The sequence below is a fragment of the Monopterus albus genome, unplaced genomic scaffold (assembly GCF_001952655.1).
Source record: "Monopterus albus unplaced genomic scaffold, M_albus_1.0 scaffold2.1, whole genome shotgun sequence".
NCBI classification, from domain to species: domain Eukaryota; kingdom Metazoa; phylum Chordata; class Actinopteri; order Synbranchiformes; family Synbranchidae; genus Monopterus; species Monopterus albus.
In genome coordinates this window covers 3100257-3118582 of record NW_018127882.1, presented here as the reverse complement: position 1 = coordinate 3118582, position 18326 = coordinate 3100257, and the positions used below count along the sequence as shown (strand labels likewise).

At 39.8% G+C, this 18326-nt stretch overlaps 1 long non-coding RNA gene across 1 annotated transcript in view; it reads left to right on the top strand.

The window, feature by feature from the left end:
- LOC109954571 (uncharacterized) overlaps positions 1–18326 on the top strand; it is a 43615-nt gene extending 25289 nt beyond the window's left edge. Inside the window, exons 2-3 of the long non-coding RNA XR_002274147.1 lie at positions 17119–17237; positions 17534–18326. This is a non-coding gene — a long non-coding RNA (uncharacterized LOC109954571). The remainder of the gene's footprint in view (positions 1–17118; positions 17238–17533) is intronic.

Here is an 18326-nt window from a genome sequence, read left to right as displayed (position 1 = left end):
CGGCACATATTTAGCAGTAAAGTTTGTCACAGCGTGTCTTTGGGATGACACATGCGTCTGCTGCACAGTGACTCTTTGCAGTTTCAGTGACTGGGGGTCAAATCAGCTGTGCTGGTGGTTGGCTTGTAACATAGTGAGTGTGAAGGGTCTTCTTTGGGTCAGTACACAGAAATAGGCCATGCTATTTCCCAGCTGCTGTTGAACAGGTGGGTTATTAAAGTGTGTGAGGTATTTAGAAGGCTCTGCATGTCTGAATGTCACTACGAGTCAATCCCTCATAATAACAAGTCCTTGTTAATCACACTGCAATGCCTCTGAAAATCAGTAGCTTCTCAGTTATGTACATATCCCAGTCTACAATTAATGGGCTGATAACATTTGAGTGAAATAACCTTGTTTTTCAGCTCTGAATCTGAGGCCTGTTTGGAGCTATCTGCTGTGTCCAAAGAATCAAATTATTCAGGTGTCAAATGTCAGAGTAGCCTTGATGACAGATATTATCATTTCAATCGGTTCAATCACAGGCTGTGAACCCTATAATCCAGTTTGGGATATTGAAGATGCAAAATATTGGTGCTGCAAGTTCCTTTTTGTTAGATAAATGTGCTCTGGCTGGCTTGCTTGCTTTTTCCTCGGCTGTTAAATTGTGTTCTGTGGACAGACTGTTTATCTGTCTCTACTCCAGTAATGGTGTCTGTTACTGGGTCATTTCCTGTCTTGAAAGGTTGATTCTCTTCGTGCCATCCTGCGAATGTAGCCATCAATTCAAATGCCATCTAGTGTGTGGTGAAATTCTAATATATTTCCACAGTGTAGCTGGTTTTAATTCTTTCCTCTTATCATCCATCTTAAGACCCTTTTCCACACACAAGAATAATTCAAACAGCTAAGAATTTATAACTAACTTAAGTGGTCTCAATTGATGTCTTTATTTTGTTGAGCTGCCGTTCTGCATTTGTGCAATACATTTTCTCCAACAGGTCAAAGTGATCAGAGAAGTAAATGGGGGATGTCAAAGGAAGCACGCACTAGAGTGGAGGACAAGATTGGGTACTGGTGAAGCCAAAAGGTGCAGTGAATCCAAATTCATCATCTGTTTGTTTGGGACAGTGGTTCACTTGAGAGACGCAGTGAGTCTGTTGGATTTTAGGCCTCATTTAAGGCCATAAAGCAGACTGAGGGTTACATCAGCCTGTTGCCAGAACAAATATGCTGAGACTGTTCTGCTGTCCAAAAACCAACAGTGTTTTTTTTTTCTACATCAGGCCAAATGTGTGAAATGATAAAAGTTGATCATAGAATCTCTGAGGACAAAGGAAACCATCTGTGTGTTTTGCAGCAGCTCATATTCAGTGTACAATCCTTCACACGTTCTCCATGTTACACAGCTGGATTGGTACTTTGGCAAATACAGAGTGGTGACGGCTGGTCAAGCTCAGAGCAGCACGGCTGGCCTGTGTAGTGATTTATGGTGCAGTGAGCAGGGTTTTTTTTGCCTTATACACAACCATTACAAATTAAATAGCTGAAAAATAATGAACAACATCACACATATTCAGAAGTTACATTTTGAGGTATCACAAACTGACTAATGTAATTCACAGGTACCATCTTCATGATCTGAATCTGTATGGTCTGAATCCCTAATGTTTCTCGTGTGCTAGAATGACTTCCAAGATTTCCTACACTGGTTAGACATCAAGGTCAGTGAAAACTTGGTTTAGGTTTTGGAGTATTTATTAAGACTTTAATGCTCAAAACTACCTTCCTCAGGCTGTGTGAGTGTGTTTTGGTCAGATTTGACTGCTAGTTGACATAAGAAAACAGCTTATTTTGATTCAAATGGTGCTGTATTCAGATGGCTGCCTCGGTTTTGTACCAGAAACAAGTTCCTCATGTGTAACGTATTTGGCCGAATAAAGGTGATTATTATTATTAATATTCAGATCATGATACTGTATTATTGAAACCTGGATTCGGCACCAACACTCAGCCATTCAGCCAATTTTCCCCAGCGGCTACTGGTGGTTTTGCAGAGAAAAATCCCCCTGTGGCCCAAAAAGCATTTCTCCATAGATCACAATGGTGACAGGATCCATGAACTATAAACAAGGTCAATTATCAGTTGTTGTTTTATGAATTTTTAATTCATGAAGCTTTTATACATTACATACTGAAAGTATTCAGACCCTTTTGAGTTTTCCACATTCTGTCATGTTTCAGACTGGATCAAATTCCTTTCCTCCTTCCTTTCCTCATCAATCTACACACAATACTCCACCCAAACTTTCTTAAAGCCTAGAAAATTGAGTTTTTTTTTCATGGTGTCATCCCATTGTAAAGCCCATGTGCCAAGCGATAGCGCAGGGGCGAGGACAGTGGGGGAAACACTAATGCGCATGTGCAGTGCTGCACAGTGTAGAAGCAAAGTGGAAGAGAAAACATTTCAGCGAGCAGTGCCTCTTCTGCATTCATTACAGAAACCTAATCTGTTGTGCACATGTGCAAAATGTGTTTAGTTCCTAAGGGGTTATGGCAAGATGATTGGGTGACATGATATGACACAGCCGTCAACTGCTTCTTTGCGCATGTGTACAACAAATCTGATAGGTAGTACAGATCGGGTAATGACAAGCAACTTTTATTGGGAAGAAGATCCAGGTTAAGTAATACATCCATGACTCTGATTGATTGGTGCATGTATGTTCATGACATCCTGCTCACTTCCACCAGCGAAAAACACACATACAGAAGTCTCAAATGAAATAACCAGAGCAGTTCAATCTTTTGCCGTGTGTTCATGAGACGCAATCAATCACAGTACAGCTTTGAGAACAGCTTTTCAGGGTCACCGGTAACATGTCAACCAAGCAAAGACTGTACACGCGTAGTCCTGAGCCAAAATATTTAAAACACCTGTGTTGGTGTACAGTGTTCAAGGGTCTTTCACAGAAGATGATTTGTTTGGTATTGTCCATACCGCTGGTTATTTGATGTGATGGATACCTCAGTGACCACTTTCTGCAGCAAATGGAAAAATGTTAGGAACAGGAAAAAAGTATTAGCAAAGGAAAGTGTGTTATGTTTTGCATTTATACTGATGTTTTTGAGGTGTTGAAAACCGCACAGATATCTGTTGCAACAGAAAATAGTGGACACATCAGTAGAGGGGGAAAAAAGGAAAAACTCAGGCAGTGTTACACGTGCAATGGATAATATGAGAGATACAGTATGTAATTCTATTTTTTTGCACTAGTGTGTGTCACACTGTTATTTTTGTTCATGATTCATCAGGTCTGTTGCAGTCTGGCCATTAACAGACTGAAAAGCTATAATCTGAATTTGTTATTACGTGTTCAAGCTCACCTGAGATTGTACAGTGACCTTCTCTGCAAGTGCCGCAGGTTGTCCAGTGTTTTGTTACTAACTCTTCTGCTCCTCTGATCCTCTCATTAACTAAACCTCTCAAAAACAAAAACACATTGACATCAATGAGATGTCCTCTCCAACAGACTGCAAATGGCTTCACCCATTATTAGTCCAACAGCGGGACTTTTTTACAGTCATTATCATAGCAGCATCTGCGTAACACTGACATAACACGCTGTAATGAAGATACAGATCTTGTTCATACAGCCAAGGTCCCCTTGCAGCTCAGACTAATCATTGCCATCATGACCAGAGAGGTATGACCGTATTCTTTATTATAGGATAAAAACAGGAGAGGGGGAAGATGGTAAATCATGTCTCAGACCATGGGCTTAGACTTTATAGGACCTTTGGGATACTAGAGCAGCACAGGGCTCTGACAGCGTTCAGCCTTTTGATTTTATTGCCCCCTGCCATGAGCTGCACTCAGATTAATTAAACCCGGCTTTTTGGCCACATTCAAAGGGCACACGCCTGTTCACAGTTACACGTGTGTGCAGACTTGTACAAAGAACATGACATCATCTGATTTCGTGTATATTGACCTTATTGGCTGCCATGCTATCTTTGAGCGCACATCCACAGGCATGCATTAAAAATGCAGCAGAGGTTTACACCTTTGACACCAGCAAACAGATTACATAGCAAACCAAAGATTTATTAGTAGAGTTTAATGCAATAGAGATGTGTGGATGGGGGATTTAAATAAATTAACCTTCTGTGGATTCCCTGAGGCCTGGGGGAATGACAGGAGGGGGCTGAGAAGGAATATTGTCACCGACGTAATGAATACTGATGACATGATTCTGGCCTGAATGTACTCTGATTTGGTTCAACTCTTTAAGTAAACATGAGCTTCTCTGGATAGACAGGAGATACTTAATGATGGAGGGGAAATTTAATTAAATGGACTTTGAGAGTTTTGCATGTAGAAATATGCTTAACAATATCAGTGTTGTAAACGGAGGGTGGTATTGAGCTGGATTCATAGTGAATTCACAACAAAAGCCTGTTATAATAGGCAAACTGTGTCTAGCGCATCAGAATGAAGGAGGGCTTTTGACAAACCTGCATGCACCAATGTAAAATGTAAAACAGAAAGTGACCTATGAATGTAAAATGTCAGTGGGGATGTGGCCCCATTCCTATGAGTAGTTAAAAATATTTTTTATCAGGGTAAGACTGAAAGGACACATACAGTGGGGATGTTTTGTGAAAAGAAGCCCAATTGTTAAAACACCACTCTCTCAGCTGGGAATTTAGTACATTATTACATTAAAATTGTGTTTTTGTTTTCTCACTAGTTTGCATTTTAGCAGTTTATGAAAGATTCATTATAATTTTAGACTCACCATTAGCCATGTATTTTCAGTTTTTACATCTGCTGCTCAAATAATGCCTCCTGTCTATGCTGTACACTCTAAAATGTATTCATTTGTCATTTTAATGCAATATTTTCACAGCACAGAGCAGTGAATGCATGTCTGTATTGTCAGTGAAAACAGTGTCCTTTTCAGAATTTACTAGATCTCCCTCAGCTGCTAAAGCTGTAGAAGCGAGGCAGTCTCACACCAGTAATCTCATTCACACAGCTTCTGCTGTTTCAATACATGGTCTGATACCATAAAATCTGCAATTACAGAAACAGTCCGCACACCGGACAGTTTATAGAAAAGCAGCCTTAGTGGTTTCAGTGTCTCCTTTAAGCCTATTTTCACAGAAAGGTGACCATTTGACAAGCCGTCACTACAGGCATGGAAGATGTGCGTTTGTTTCACCGTTGCATGCAAAAGCGCATGTGGCTGAGTGTGATACAGACACAACATGGAGAGCGTGTAGGCATGTTTGTGTTTATGTATGCCTGTGTGCACTTGTGTGTCTCAATGTGCTTGGTTGCATGCTTAAGTGTGTCTGTCGATGGTAGAGCGATGGTGTGTGTAATGTCTCTCGCAGCCTGGCTGTGTCTGCACAACATAAAGCTGACAGCTGGTGCAGCCGAGATTTCCAGTTTTTCTTCATTCACATCTCTGTGGAGACAGTCAAACTGAACAGCAGCAGCTGGTACCATTGCCAACAGATTCCTGGCTGTCACCACGGGCGATGGTGTCACCATGGATACCCTACCGTGCATAACCAGTCCTTTAAGCCCGGCACACTTTTCACACATGCCCGGTCTGGATTACACCTCTGCTCCTTCCTCTGCTTGAAAGTGCCTGAAGAGCATTTTCTTGTCTTCATCAAGAGCACCAAAATTTACATCCAAGAGCACAATAATCCTTTCTGGATTCATTCTAAGGTGTCTTGTTCTCATGCATTGATCTGTACGGCATTTCCAAACTGTAGGATCAGCGGTTCAATCCACTTCTACTCCAGTCTACGTGTCAAAGTGTCCTTGGGCAAGACATTGGATACATCCCAACTCTCTTATAAGGTTGTTTCCCTCCCTTGCACCTTTTCCTTGTGCCTTACTGGTAAAACACAATGGAAGTTTTTTTGGAGTTCATGAGACTTGTGTCTCCTGTAGAACCCTTGTGATTTTTACGATTCATATCTGTCTTTTTCCCCTTTGCTGCACGTTGTGAAGCGTAATTTCCACAGTCAGCTGTTTAAATCACACAAATCCTATTGTTTTTTGTTTCTACAGGTATCTGTTACGGGCTGCTTGAGTTTCACTTTCTCCCTCCATAACGAGCTGGGGAATACCAGTAAAGTTTAAGGCCACAGGCTACATAAAAACACCATTTTTTTTCCTGATGGTCTTGTTGGTTGGCCTGGTAAAGACTTTTTGTCCCACCCCTGTCCTGCTGATAGCTGTTCTGACGACTTTAAACACACAGAACGCGCCGCTCACGTCATTCAGTGTGGGTTGAATGGAATCACACTTCAGTAGCACTTGCATCTCGCTTCCAGTGTGCTTTACCAGTTAGTCCCACCTATGCAAGATGAGAGGAACACATTATTAACAACATGAGACATCTTTTTCTCAAATTCTTCATCTGAAGCTTCCAGTCACCAACTGATTTCTGATAAAGGGGCATGACAGTTCACAAAAAGGTTCAGCAAAGGATGGTGTCGTGTTTCCTCGGCCATGGCTCCTCCAGCACCATCCTGAGTCCTCGCTTTTCATTCCTCAGAACTGATATAAGGGACTTGGAATGTCCTACATCCTTGGTCGACCATTAGGAACGATCAGAGGCATGACATGTACCCACTGCATCCCAAGTTGCCCCAATGATGTCACCTGTGTGTGCGACTGTGAGCATTTTTGTGTGTGAGTGGGTGAATGGGCTAATAGTGTGTTTTGAATGTGTTTCCATACATAGAAGAGCGTTTTATAGATACAGATCATTTACCATGTCAAATAAAACCAAGTTAATTTCTAGTAGTTTGTGACATTGCTCATGTGATCACAGCGTTTTCTGGCTGAGGACTTTAGTTACCTGTTTTCCCCCATCTTAGTCTCCTCACATTTCCTGTAATCCCTATACTGTCCTGAGTCTAATAAAGTAATAACTTGGTAATAACTTGTAGGAAAACTTCTATATTAGGTGATTTTGTACAGTAAACTTTACACATTCAACAGACGCATAGCGTCTACTGTATAATTCATTTCTGTCCACCTAATGAGCTTGAGCCCAGCATTTCTCTCTTCAGGACACTGTGGCTCCTTAGTGGTTGAATGCTCCGCTTGTTTGGCGCTGGGCAGGTAGTGGTTTTTTTTCATTGAAAACCGCCATCTGCAGCTGCTAGAAAACATGCTGATCGAGCAGAGAGAGTGAACCAAAACAGCAAAGTTGTGTCAGAAATGAACAGTGAGTTCAAAGATGCTGAAACCGCAGAGTCAGAGAGAGAATTGTCCATGAATTCTTCAGCACGTTCAACACCTTTCATATTACATTTGATTCATTATTTACATAGAAATATTGATTGTAACAGGTTTAAGTTTCGATAAAGGTTTCATTATGACAGCATGTGGGCTGAGTAGATTTTAGATTTTAGAACCCACCACATCATTTTCTACAGTCACAGACGTAAGTCTTTACAAAAAGTAAAACAAGACATGAATGTTTGTGATTAGAAGCTTTTACCTTTACATTTTTTTATTGTACAGTATTTAGCTGCATAGCTGTAACTCTGCTTCCCTTCCTGTTTATTTGTGGCATGTCTGTGTTTGCTGAATGTTCAGCAAAGGCATTTCATGTCTTCACTGGAGACTGATGTTGTGTGGGCTGACTGAGAAACTATTCTTTAACATTCTCATTGGACCTGGCGTGCTCTAGGTGCAGTAGCCTACCATGCTGAGATCAGCTGGATGAAGGCTGTACATCTGGTTGTTTTTGTACCTTTGGAACATCTGATATATTTATTTGAGGTGTTATTACTTTTGTAGACATTTTACTTTGTCATCAATTCATCATAAAGCATTAAACAAACCCTTTTCCCACATTGGTCTCAGAAGTACAGTTTGTTTTTTTGCCATGTCATTAGTGTATTTTTGAAATGGAGAAGGTCAGAGATACTAACAAGATGTTTGCTTTGTTTTACCCCCTGCTATTGTTTCCGCTGCTACAAATACTCCAGCACTTTGAAAAACCGGGTTTATATTCTTATCATCATTTCTTATGATCATGCTTCACATGCCTGGTGTGCTGAACGAGCTATTGCTGAGTTATTCATTCATCTATCATTCAGCATAGTCTGCTAGTTTTACTGCTACCTTGCATGTACAGCAGAGTGTCTGCAACCTTTAATGTTGTGTCTTTGAGCTGGACTATGAATGACTTGTTCCAGTGGTTGACTTATCTGTGCAGCCTTTTAAAGGTCTTAGGACTGAGTTTCAGGGGCACACTTCCAGATATGGGGACAGACTGTAGCTGCTGCAGGTGACAGGAAACTAGGCTTGGAGCTATCATCACGCATGACGCAGCACGAAATGTGTCAACTTGAATATGACGGATCTAAGTCAACTTGGAAATGGATAATGTTAGTGACTACACTATTGAACCCTCAGGTGTGACTTGAGGTCTTTGTGGCCAGTATAATTTTAGTTAAATTGGCTCATTGGCTCTGTCACCCTTTGTCTGGATATCTGTGTTCAGTGGGCAGGAAGCAGCTAATTCAAGTGATGGCATTTCATGACGTTTCATTTCAGCATCTCTGTTAAAGGTCAAGACCCCTCACAGGAACTTAATGTGAATAATAGCCTTCAGACAATTAGTTGATTAAAGATGACCTGAAGTGTCAGTTTATTACCATTTTTTCCTAATAAAGCATTATGTCCCTGTAGTTAGAGATTCTAAAGGTAATATCATTTTATTATGTCCCTTTGTGAAATTATATCTCTGTTGTGCCTTAGGGATGGAGAAAGACGTTAATTCCTAATCATAGTTTTAAATATCTTGTCTTGTCTATGTCTGTTGTATCTATCATGTCATTGTTAGCAAGTAGAGTTAATAATGGTTTCTGTTACAGAACAGCTGTCATAATAGCAAGGTATGAGGGGAGAACATAGACTGACTGGTAATAAGCAAAAGTGTATGTACTTAGAACATAAGCTTTTAAATTAATTATATTCTTTGGTTCATTTCTGTCAGGTCAAGTGTTTATTTACTAGAATATAAAGGGCAGATAAGCTATAACCTTGCAATAACAGATTGTTCCTTTGAGAATAAAAGTAGCTGTTGTTGATTTAGCTGTTGAGAAAGTGCATCTACTGCTGTGCATTACTCAGTGTTTTCATTACGGAAATACTGTAAACTGAAGATTTGAGGCTTCGAGGCAAATCTGTTGATGATTCTTTTGTCCCTGCATCCTCTCCTGATATGTGCTTGTATGGCTAAACATATAATTACCATCAGAATGTGTGTAGTGACTAAATGGGGTTTATATGGGTCTGTGGTGTATATTTATTTGAATTGAGGCTGTGATAAGCATGTTCTATCTCACATTTTCAAACACCAGTGCAGAGACGTTTATGCGTTCATTCAAATTCCTCCACTGTACTTAGTTTTTGTTTTTTGTCATTTAAGTCAAGTCCTCAGAGCTGCATGGGCAAATAAATGCAAAGGTAACTGTGAAAAAAAAAAATCTCATTCCCTCAGTGACATGTCAATATTTTAAGTCTCGGAATGGACCTTTTACCTCAGATGGATGAGCACACAGTTATCTATAGTACATGCTTTTTTTAATGGTTGGCTGAGACACCATTAGAAACATCGGTCTAACCTACTCATGTCTTCTGTTAAACTTGCTCATATGTTCATAACAATCTCCAGTGATCCCATGTATTTACACACCTGATTCACTCCAGACTAGGTGGTTTCACAGAGCAGACAAATTGTGCAGTAGATGCTGTGGCCAAGTGTAGAATTCTGAATCATTTTAACAAGGAGAAGGGAAGAAAGAGAACCAGGTGTGATACAATAATGAGCTGATACTGTCTTTTTCAACATGTGTTGGAGCTGATTTGTTTGGTATCCAAATAACGACATTCAGTTTCCAGGTAGGAGAATCTACAGATTGCGTACAGCTGCTTAGAGAAAATGCAGTACAGTGGGATATGTGGCTGTGATGTGGCCCAAAATTAAGCATCAGAGCAAAAATAATGTATGCTTTGGTTTGCTGATTATGTGGATGCGATAGCATCCTGGACATCATATCTGAAGGGTCTATGAATAAGATGTGGTGCTAGGGCTGCAACTAATGATATTTGATATGGATTACTATTCCCATCATTTTCTTGATCAGAAAACTGTGAAAAGTGCCCATCACAGTTTCCCAGAACCTAAAGGAGAATATTTTAATTGTCCTACTAAACAGTGCAAAATATGCCCAATATGTTCCCTTTAAAAGGACTTAAATGAAGAAAAAGTAGAACATATAACCTGCACTGCATTATAACTACTTGTTATATAATGTAGTACAGGTTATATAATGTATGTATTATTTAGCCTAGCCTAATTGGGATGGACAAAATAAAATAAATATATGCCAGTATAGTACAATTTAGCTGCAGCACAAACCACAGCCTCCAAAGTGATCATGCAGTTGAATCAGCACCTCACTGAAACGGCTGCAATAAAAACAACATTATCATCTTCATGAAGGGAGGGGATTATACAGAACTGTTGTATTAGACTGGATTAGTTTTACCTAATAGTCTAAACTGGCAGCTAATTGTACTTTTACCTCTGGTCATAGGCAATAGGTAGTGATCAGAAGAATGAATTTGCAGATTCAGGTGGCCAAGGTGACCTGGCTCACTCTTCTAGGTTTTGGTAAGGAGCTCAGGTGAGCTCATTTAAAATGTCTGATAAGGATGCCTCCCTTTAGAAGTATTTCGGGCTTGTCCAACTGTGGCCTCAGGGAAGACCTGGAGCGCACGTGAGGGATTACATGCCCCATCTGGCCTGGAAGCGCCTGGATATTCCCCAGGAGGAGCTGGAGGATGAGGCAGGGAGAAGGACATCTGGCCTGCTTTGTTTAGTCCGGAATGGAATGAATGATAGCTCAGATTAATGTTCTGCTGGTTGACTTATTAATGAAGTAATCATTTCAGGTGTAGCCTTTATTACTTACAGTATAGATGTTGACAAATTGTACAATAGGATATCCTTCAACAGAAGCATCTTTGCTGAGAGCTATTGAAATATAGAGTGAGGGACGAACATTATCGTACATTGTACTGTATCATTTATTTACCTTTTCAAAGCCAGACTTTTTTTGCTTCACTTTCCATACTGTTTTATTTTCTGTGTGGAGTCTGCATGTTCTCCCTGTGCCTGTGTGGGTTCTCTCCTTGTGCTCCAGCTTCCTCCCACAGTCCAAAGACATACAGCTTAGGTTGACTGGCGACTCTAAATTGCCCATAGGAGTGAATGAGTGTGGGTGTGTGTGGTTGTTTGTCTACATGTCAGTCTTGTGATAGACTGGAGACCTGTCCAGGGTGGATAACGCCTCCCGCCCAATGCCAGCTGGGATAGACTCCAGAGCCCCCCCTCAACCCTATTCAGTAATAAGTGGTATAGATAATGGATGGATGGATGTGTATTAGCTGCTTTATCATATAAATATTTGCTTCCTTGTGAGTCACCAATTAAAGCTTAGCAAGCCACATGAGGCCAGCCAACTGCACAATAGGTATCACTGCCTTACACATAGTTAAATTAATATTTTAGGTTTTTGGTTTGTTGGTTGACTAACAGGTGAGTTGAAGATATACGGTGTCTTTAGACTTAAAAAAAATTCTAACTTGGCATTTCTAACATTTTCTGACACAAAAATACATTTATTTATTAAATGGCAAAGAATGGCAAGGTAATCAGTTACTGTATGAACATTGTTAGTTGTTACGCTAATTTAGTTTGCTCAACATTACAGTCATTGCAGATTGTGCATGTAGAGCTGGTCCCATTAAAGTGGTTGAGTCAGGTGAACTTTTGACAATCTGAATGAGCCATACAGTACTTATAGTACATCACTGGAGGAGAAAAGCTCTCCCAGTATAAAATATACAGGAGCCGTATAAGAGAACACATTCAAGAAAATGGAATTTGTCGTTACACTGCCACATTAATTATTCATCAAATGTGCTGTTTTACAATTTTCAACACAAAATCTTTTCTGCCTCAAGCTGCTTCAGAATATTTATGGGACAGTGAGGGTTTTCAGTCAGACGTTTAAACTCAGGAGTCTCAATTCAGACATTATACTGGATGTAGAAGAAAAATACTTGGATGGAAACCATCTTCTAAAAGTTACTAATTGCTGATAATACCACAGCATGCATGTATCTGATTGTTCTACACCACTATGACCTCACACTGCTTCCTCTCAGAGTGTTTGTGTTCCCTTGGAGAATATATCTGCCCGCCACCAGTCTTAGCCGCACTAGCATGCAGTACAGGCAATTCAGGCTGAAGCCTTGTTTCATCTGCCTGTACTCGGATGGAGGGTAGAGACAGATTTTAGCTTAGCAGAAACACTTCCATGCAGAAGGAAGTGCATAAACATGTCAGGAGTACAGCTTGTTGGGTAAATAAAAAAAGAGCAGTTTTCCAGGGGTTGTTTTAAAGTGGCAAGAGGTTGCTGTTTGATGTTCAACACATCAGAGATGGCACACGTTGCTACATGTTGTTGTTCAGGCCCCGAATTTCTAGCAGCATCCTTGCACACAAGCCTCTCTGTTTTCCTTTCTCTCTTTCACAGGCTCTGATCGTTTGGCCCTCGTGTTTCCTTACTCTGTGCTTTTGAATGTCTTTGATGAAAAGTTGACAAAGATCAGCTTGTAGACTGACAGTAGTAATATCAAATCAGCAACAAACGATGAACTGACACTTTGCTGGGTCTGTTGTACGACACCAGAGAGAGAAAGAGAGACAGAAAAATCCCTGACATATGGATGTTGATGGGGCGCAGACATCTCAGGGATGAAAGACTGACACCGTCAGTGAAAGGGTATGTGTAGGTGTGTTTGATGTAACCCCAGACAGCTGTGTTACTCAGACAGCAAAGAAGTGGAGGACTTTGTGAGGAAAAATGCTGGTGCAGCACGAACATTAGTATTCTCATGTGCTGTCACATGAAGGTTTAGATAAGGATTCTGTTTTCCAAAAAAAGGAAGCAACGCAGTCAGTATAAAGACCTACGTTAACAGGGCAGACTGAAAGTAAACATGCTTTGGTGTCACAGACACTATAGATTACAGCTCCACTTTTATCAAGTGATAGAACGGAAATAAGCACAAAGATGAAGGTGTGTTTTTGTACTTTGTTTTTTTTCATTCTCTAGTTTTTGGTGTGATTATATGCTCAAGGTGAAGTCAGCTGTTGCAGCTGCAGTGGTGTTAATTTGTATCAGGTAGCGCGTCACAAGTTCAGTATGTTTTGGAATGAAATTGTGCCTGTGTTTCTCCCTACTGATACCACCTCTTGTCTCAAATGAAAAAAAGCCTATTTTTGGTGTGTTTCATGCGTATAGTTGGAGACGGCGTACACATGTATGTGTTCTGAGTTCTAAGATTTTTTTTTTTCTACCTCCTTTGATTTCACAACCAGAATTATTGGTTGATGAAATATTAGGCTTATCAACAGAAAAATAATCAGCAACAATTTTGAAATTCGAATAATTTTAGTGACAATCCATAATTCCGCCTACTTAGTTGTGAGGATTTTCTGCTTTTATTTGTGTTGTGTGATTGTAAACTGAATATCCTTGGGTTTCTCTGACAAAACGATCAGTTTGATGATTTGCTATTGGCTCAAGGCTGAAGTCACAAGTCTAAATCATTAGCTAATTAGTTAAGAAAACAGTCTATGATTATTGACAGGAATCATTTGTTACAGCCTCACTGATAAAGTTTTGATATAGTACACATTTAACATGTACCTCAAATAAACATTTTTATCCAATATATTTTAGCTTTAGATTCATCCCAGCACTGATGTTTCAGCTGAAACATCTGTTCTGTTTGGTCTCCTTGTGCTGTTATGTAAAACATTATATAGGAAATCAACATTACTGTGCAATAGAATGGGTCAGATTTTTGTAGAAATAGCAAAACAAAATCATAGATTGATGGATAAATACAGTAGATAAACTGATTGATAGATAGATGGATGTACTTGCATTAAAACATGCCACGTACACTATAGATACAGGAGAAGCAAACAAAAACACAGTGACCCACGAGACATGCGACATGTGAAAGACCATGCAGAGAAAGACTCCATCTGTCCTTGTCTAATACTGAGTGGGGAAGAGACTTAGAGAATCCCTTAAACACATTATTACCCAATGTATGGAACCGAGACGTAACCATGATAGAGGCTGGACTGCATCCATAAATGTATGAAGTCAGTCTCATGTCAGCATCTGTTAGTAACTTTCAGTGCATCATGGTATGCACTAGTTACACAGAAGAGAAGCAGATAGAGAGGACAGACTAGAGCACAAGTCAACATGTCTTTCACAAAAACCTGCCTTTTGGCCAGTTGTCAGAGCCAAAGAATCCAAATTTCAACACCTAGTGCGTGAGTCCAATTTACATGGCATTAGTATGCATTTCTGTTTACAGTATAACTGCAGAGCATTTAAACCATATAAAAATACAGGTATAAATGTATGCAAATTGGATTGGAAGTGAACAGTTTGTTAGGAATCAAAGGGTCAAAGTGTTTATTTGTCATATGCACAGTTAGGAAACGTGTTTCCCTGTACAATGAAATTCTTACTTTGCCGTCCACATGAATGCCACAAAATACAAATGAAATATAAAGTAGATAAATAAGTAACATGGGAGAACTTCACTGTATTTGTAGAAAGGTATAGATTTACATAATTCACTCCCTGAAAGGTAAGTAAACATGTGGAACCAACCATGAATCAATCAGAATACCTGTCAGTAAATATATATGTGTAAATTGTATTTATTACCTCAGTTTAATTTAAATTATTTTACATCAGATCAAATTATGTGTATGGCAATAACTTGTAGTGAGGGTGGGAAAAATAGACAGATTTTAGTGCTGGTGTGAATAAAATAGAACTTACACTCCTGGTACAAGACTCTGGTTTCCTTTTTTAACAACAAATTTCCATTTGTTTGTTTGTTTGACTAAAAATAGAAGGTTTTTACCTATTTTCATTGGAATTTTGTGGCCAAATGCCTCTAATGTTGTGAGTCTGTTGCAAAAAGACATTGTTTTGGAGCAGTTACATCAAAGGGGGTCTTTGTGTGACAATGACATTTGGAAGAGTAAGCAAATATGCTGTTTGGGTAAACTAAACATTAATGCTGGAAAAGCTACAGTTCTTTTTAAAAAGGATTATTGAATAAAAATAAATGAAAACGATGCCTGGATAGAGTTCATGTCAAATCAAAGTTGAGCGATCTCAAGCTTCCAGACAGCCGTCCGTTATCTATAGCACTTATCCTGTAGAGGGTCATGGAGGTGGGTGGAGCCTATCCCAGCTGACATGGGGAAGGAGGGGGGGTACACCCTGAACAGGTCTCCAGTTTATCATAGGGCTGAAACACAAACGGACGGCCACTCACACTCACATTAACCTCTACCAACAATTTACAGCTGCCAATTAAACTGTCTTTGGCCTGTGGGAAGAAGTCAGAGTACCCAGAGAAAACCCACACATGCACTGGGCAAATATGCAAACCCCACACAATAAGGCTCTGCTGGCTGCCAGGTTCAAACCAGAACCTTCTTGCTCGGAGGCTACAGTGCTAACAAATGCATCATCCATTTAATAATTGTCAAAATCATAACATTACAGTATGTCAACAATCTGTGAGGGAAGAAATTTGACATTTGTTCACTCACTCTTCTGCAACAAACGCACAAGCAACAAACAAGCATTTTAAAGTAAATAGGTTCATGTCTGAGTTTGATCCCTGCATTTCTTCGCTGTGGGTGATCAATAAAGCTCTCAGGGCATGAGAGCAGGATTCACTCCTTATAATCCAAAAGACAAAGATGCACAGAAACAGTTGTAAATTAGAAGTTAATATGCGTTGTACATTAGTCTGGACCTGGTGTCTGCTAAGCTCCCCTCAGAATTATTGCAAAGGAAGGGAACATACATTTCCCTAAATTTATTTGACTTTTACAGCTTATTTGTTTTGGCATTCTCATGGATTTAAAAATATGTTCCACTTTTCTGTTGTGACCATTATTCAATGAGTCTTTTAAAGGAGCAGAATAATGCAAAAATGAGCATGTGAAAATTATTTATAGAACAGAATATGGGCTCAAAACCATTAGGCAGATGTGGCTGATTTGCATTAAAGCCCAGACTCTCATATATTATCATGAGTCATATTATGTGAGAAAGAGAGTGTAGACAATCTCCCCATATTAATAATATATTTGAGGTAAGATCTACTGTACAGTAGTTACTTCTCTGCAGCGTCTCAGGATAGAAATATTTTTTTGGGGTATCAAAGCATCTTTGCAGTTTTCTAAGCTCTTCTTTTTAATTTGTAGTTTATTGTATCTCATCTTCTGGCTGTCATGTTTAAGTATTTTGCTAATAGGCAGCTGTGGCTGTCTAATGATTCTGATCAGATACTTTCTCCTTATTCGTTTTCAGTCTTAGTTTTAAAGTTTGTAACTTTTTTTAAAATAAATATTTTACTACATTTGCTTCTTGTGTGTGTGTGGCCAAGAGGACACGGAAAAATTACCAATGTCATTTGGATAAGTTATTATTGAAAGAAAGACGTTTTCTCAGCAGTGGTGTTAATCTTTAAGTTTTTTTTTTAATGAGGCAGGTGAGTTGTTTATCACATGTACAACCTGGGCATGTGCTCATTTCCTTGAAGTCAGTAGAGAGGAGCCCTTGACCTTAAGGATTTTTTAAAGTGGGTAGAAATATGAGTTAAAGGACACAGGAGCAGGCGTACATATAAATAAAACAGTTAATTTACTGCCAGTGCCAGATGTCAGCAGTGATTTCAGCACCCCATTTTTCTATCCCCTTTCACTGCATCAACTTTTTACATGATTAAGGGCAGCATGACCATCACCATGACCGTGTGTGTAGGTCATTTAGCCTGATGCTACTTTTCCTCAGAGAAAATCATGTAATTCTGTCTTGAGGATTTGTTTGCGTTTGAATGCAGGTTCTGAATTTGTGAACGGGGAGTGTAACATGGTTCTTGTTGCTGTCTTTTAGGACTCATTGCTCTCCTCTTTGGCCCAGCAACCGAGACTGATCCTTTACTCTTTAACAGCTCCAATAGGCTGCTGGTGACAGAGTGCCCTTTGGAAAACAGACTTGAAAATGGCAAGACGGTACTGACCATACTATCTCACTCAAATCCTAGCAGTAAATAGTAAAAGAAAGCATAAAATAAACAAAAGCTTTCTATCTTGTTTTGGGAAAATGCGCCAATGTTAACCTGTGTCATGCTACACAGACCCTACCTGAAATTACAGTTGCTCAGTTTGTGTAGTTTGATGTGTTTCCTGATAGAATGTAATTTAAATACTACCAGCAACAAATAGCTGGTGGTGAGAGATGAACTCTAATCCTGTTATTTTGAGACAGTCTGAAACACGTAACCTTTTTTGGTCTGTTTTTTTATTAGCCTGCTGTAGCCTGTGGCTCTGCTCGTCTGAACCGTCTGGAGGTCACATGACCAAAACCTGGAAGCTACACAGCAGAGATTTCACATTCATCTGCCTTTCACCATGTCAACCATCCTGCCAGTCAAAAACTCCCATGCTTTTAGCTCTTTCACGGATATTGACCTGTAATGCTCAAACTGTTTTTGTGTGCTTGTACATGTGTGTGTCGCATGCAAGCGCTCACCGACTGAGCCTAATTTTAATTAGGACCAGTGAGGTGTCTAATTAAAGAAGGGCTTGCTAATTAATTGCATTATGAACAGTAGAGAGAAGAGGGCCCTTAAGACAGAGAGGTGCTGCTCTGTGTTTTCATCTGTTGGGGTGACACTAATTGGTCTGGATTTACAATCTGGCAGAGATACAAAGCGCTCCAAGTGAACTGGTGGTGCTTCTGGTCAAACATGGCCTGTGCAACATCATGCTGGCCAGCTAAATGGTTAGTTTTTCTACTCCATTCACACAGATATCTTATGTGTGATCCTGGTGCTATCACAGATTTGATTTCGATCTATTGAGATAAGGTCGTCCACGTAAGGAGAACTTGCACATAACCCATCTTTTTTCACTCTCACTTCTGGCTAGTGTTGCCAGTTATGTAAGGTACATAGTTTCTCCTCAGCCAACAACAGTACTGACCTTGTGATTGCCATCTCTGAGTGTGGAACAAACAAAGGTTGACTAGCAGGCTGCTGAGACTGAGTTTCAAGTCATACATATAACTTATTTCTCCATAATGATAGTGAAGAGCAAATT